This window comes from Cyprinodon variegatus, unplaced genomic scaffold (genome assembly GCF_000732505.1).
Source record: "Cyprinodon variegatus isolate N-32 unplaced genomic scaffold, C_variegatus-1.0 Scaffold72, whole genome shotgun sequence".
Taxonomy (NCBI): Eukaryota; Metazoa; Chordata; class Actinopteri; order Cyprinodontiformes; family Cyprinodontidae; genus Cyprinodon; species Cyprinodon variegatus.
Genome location: NW_015150525.1, coordinates 232,603 through 237,269, shown reverse-complemented (window position 1 = coordinate 237,269; position 4,667 = coordinate 232,603).

The following is a 4,667-nucleotide window of genomic DNA, read 5'->3' as shown; positions in this document are numbered from 1 at the left end:
AATATTGATTCATGGGAAATTAATCCAAAGGAAACATTTTAAAACTTTTATATGCAAAATGTCTAAAAAATCATTTGTAATTTTTTCCTCAACAACAATAAGAAATCTGCTGAATAAAAAAAAAATATTCACATGATTTAGAATGTCCAAAGAGAACCATTGATTACACAGTTTTCTAAAATTCTTTAGTTTACAATCTGTTTGTGTGCAGCTTCTGATGATTTTCATTCTTGTAATATAAATCTTGGAATTAAAATCTCCTTAAACCTGAATCCATGCTCTAGATGCATAATCAGTAGACCCCTCCTCCTATACAGTTCCCCATAAATCCAACGGATGCCTTTTGTTGCTTTGGGGACTCCTTGGGGGCGTGGGTACCGACACTAAAAACGACCTGGAGCTGAAAGTAATCACATCATTTCACACAAGAGTCTGTGAAAGATGAAGAGTCTGCAAGAAAGCATGACTGCAAAAGGACTAATTGTGATGGTCCTGGTCACCAGCATCTGTGAAGGGGGTAAAACCAATAACATCAAGAGGAAATTGAATTTATCAACCATTGCCTGTGCAAAATTAATGCCTTCCTGTCAAATATTCATCCGGCAGCACTGCTTGGGAAATCCTCAGCATATGACTTCCTGCAGAAAGTGAGAGAAAGGCGTGGACTGGAGTGTTTTCCTGGAGGATGCAGCACAGAAATCAACGAGGCTGAGGAGCTGATGGACGTCAATGTGGGATTTGTAAGTACATGTACATTTTACTGCTAAAGCTTACACATCTATCCTTTGAAACTATGTTAAAATAAAAGCAATTTAGTCATATTAAGTCTGCGTAAAGTATTAAAATCTGTAACGGTGTGCAACGCAATTTTAATCATAATAACCACAATTTTCATCAGTGAGTGAGATAGGGATACTTAGAGTTTCATCCAATTCAAGTTTGAATATTTTATAATTAGAAATTAATATTCAAATATTTCAAATCTCAAGGGTTAAATGCATTAAATGTATTCAGATCAGCAAAGCAAGCTATGCAAGATTTAAACACAAAGTGTGAATATTAGTGAGAAGATGCCATTTAGAACTATCAAATATATTTGATAGGAAGTCTTACAGTATATAGTCTATATTATGTTAACAAACAAAGCTTCAGAAGCACACCATCCCCTGAGTGAAGCTTAATGATAAACATATTTTTACTTAATGCATAATCAGGTTATAATCAAAATTTGTTGCTAAATTTGTTATAAAAATATGTTGCTAAAAAGTTAAATTGGATATGCAGTAAGTTTAAGCAATACATATAAATTCCTAGTCATGCCTTTTTTAACCTGTTCTATGCATTTGCAAATAAAAGCAAACCAACGTGCAAACCAGGCAGAGACTGAACTGGGATTATTTGGTTTCACAAAATATTGATTCATGGGAAATTAATCCAAAGGAAACATTTTTAAACTTTGGCATCAGGAGGGATGTATCCCTGTTTTTTGGAAGCAGGTTTCTGCAGAGTGAGATTCTATCCTCTGAAACCAAACATGGTGAACAAAAAGCAGACCCTGAGAGCAGATCAGAGAGCAGAGAAACAGTCCTTTGTTTAAAAGGGATAAGGTGTAACTCAGTCAACCGTGTCAGTGAGGCGTTTACCATTACCGTGTTCCTACATACCAGGCTCTGCAAAGTCATTAACATTACTCTGTTGCTTAGAGCACCTGCTGCATATATATCAGATGTCTCAACTGAAAGCCTGTGGATAGGGCTGGATATGTTTAAGCAGCGGTTGTGTTTGAAGACTTCCGGCTGGCATTTGCTTTTATGAATGATTTGAATGTAAATCTACAAATATCCTTTTTTTGGTGCATTTAATGCTGCATTGGTGGAGCATATGTGACAGACACAGAGTACTTAACCGCTAACCTTACACCCTGGGTCTGGTCATTTACCCTCAGTGCAGTCTGCTCCCCTGCCTACTCCTCATAAGTAGTTTCTGCAGAGACAATCTTACTCCCTTCAGACTGCCTCTGGTTGTGGTTTATGTCCTACCACTAACCACTAGGATTCCTTCCTCTTCAGGGCTCACTCCCGGCCTTTGGGAACTCCTTTCAGTGTTACAGGGGGGCTATTATAATATATAATGATATCTAAAAATGTATTTACAGGAGGAAAGTGGCAGCCTCCTGTACGGCGGAGCTGCGACCACTAAAGAAATAAATCAAGTAAGCTTATACGATCTGACTTTGAATAAAAGCTGAAACACAGAAAAAAGATTTTTTCTTTTTTTTTTTTTTTGCAGAAACCTAAAGAACTTGCCGGTGAAACTGGATTGGATGAAGGATCTGGAATGTAGCCAGAAAGAAAAGAAAACGATGTTTGTTTCTTAAAAGGCATCTTTGTGCCAAGTTCAACTTTGCTTCAGTCCTATTATAGAAACATCAAAAAATGGTAACTATACATTAGTAAGGTTGGAAATAAGCTGAGACTCAGCTTAAGTCCTATTTTACACCAGAAACAATAAAACAAAAGGAACTGAGAGTGTAGATAAGCTGATGGCACATTTTTTCACCCTTTAATGACAGATTCTAACACTTAGTTTAGTTATATATAATTTAGATCTATGTGTTGTGCTCTAAAGATGGGTGTTTGAACAAATTAAGCAAAGATATTATGGCTTGTATTTTTCTTAGCTGAGATATTCTGTGTATATTACCCTGCTAATAACTAAGATCGTATATAATAAACAAGTGAACAATCAAATAAAGTTTTGAAAATCAAATTGTGCCTGAGTTTGTTTATTTCTCCTCTGTAGTATTACACATGTAACGGCATGAGGCCAATCAAAGCATGGTCTCACATGCCTTTGTTTCTCTCCCTGTTTATTAACAACTATTTGTTGTCTTATTGAATGTAAATTTATGTTTTCTGTCATTGCACTCAAAGTTTGAGATGAGTACATTTCTTAAGTAAAGCTTAAGTGCAATCGCTATAGTTCCTATATTTATTCTTTTTTTTTTATTAAACATTTTTTATTTCAGATAATAAAAAACACGAAAACAAAAACAAAAGGCACAGCATAGAAAGCAACACAGTAAGCAAATCTACTGTATCGGCAGGCTGACAACTTATATACAGCATCTCATCATATAGTTACATACTTCAGCAACTTCAGGAAACAAAAAAAGCTGCTGAGAGGCTGAGGTTGGGCCGTTCCTTGTCTGACGCTTCAAAAAAGGAATCTGCAGAGATCAATATGGTGCTGATGTGAACTTTATTCCCATCAAAGGTATAAACGACATATCCAAAATATAACTTGTCAAAACATAGATTACAGCGATTTGCATTGTGGTCAACAAAAAATACAACGGCCCACTCACCCACCCTCTGCCAGTGACACTCCCACAGGTGAGTAATATGCCCGATTACAAAACTCGTCCCAAATCTAATTGATCCATTCCCCTACAAACAGACAACCAAAGCAACACATAAAAACAAAACCATAACAGCTATAAACTCAGACAAATGAACATCAGAGAATCTTTTTATTTATGGCTCCAACAACATATTGTAGTGGGAAAAAAGTATTCAAATATTCACTCTAGTTAAATAAATGGAGATTAATGGATTTCACTCAGTCGGCACTTTATTCATATCCTTGCAAAGAGAGAACAGTTCATCATACAGCCCTTATGGCAAAGCAATCAGCCCTGTTCTGCATGAGCAGCGTTCACTCCCCCTTACTTACAACAACAATAGAAAGTAGTGAAAGTCAAAACAAATTACAGACACTTTGGTTAACACTAACATGTTATGAATAAACCTTGAGAAAGAATCTGGCTTGTTTCGGGAAGAAGCGATGTCTGGTCTACAAAAAGAGACCAAGTGAAAACTTTTATAGTGGGTAAATAGGATAAATTAATATATGAAATAAGAGAAATCTAAATTTTCTGACAGCAATATACATTTGATCCATTTTGTCTTCATGACCTTTCAATCTTCACACGCTTGAAGATATTTTCCCGTTTTTTAAATAATTGCAACTTAACATTGAGACAATACCTCAATCTTTCTAAATTTACATCTTCAGATATCAGAGCTTTCCCGATCTGAACGGAAGGGGCATCACAACCAACTCATTTGGTTAATATAGCCTTCTTATCCAACATCAGGAGAAACTGAACAGTCACACTGTGAACTTACAGGGGTTCAGGTATAAGTTCCAGCCAAGGGTGTACCTTTGTAATGAAAGTTGGTGGGGACACTAAGGGTGGTGGTTGATGGACCTACAGTTACTCGACACAAACGCTTTCAATAGGATTTGAGCTCAATTTTTCCAAAACTGAGCTCAAACATATATTTATTTAATGCCTTCCTATTATTGAGAACACAAAAGAACCAAAATACACTGATATTTATGGGTACTTAGACATTAATGTGTATTAAAAAAAAGGACGAGTAACAGCCAATTCCGAGTCCAACAGCAACATATCATGCCTCCCCAGTTTCATTCAACCATGTATCCAGAAAAATGTGAATCGGTTGATTGATGTTTTTCCTTTCAGCTAAATCAGTGATTATCTTCCTTCAAAGCAACAAAATCAAATTTAGAAATTTGTCCCACATATTGTTGAGAGCCAAAGTCTATGTAGTGGAATTATTGGTGGGGACATGTCCACA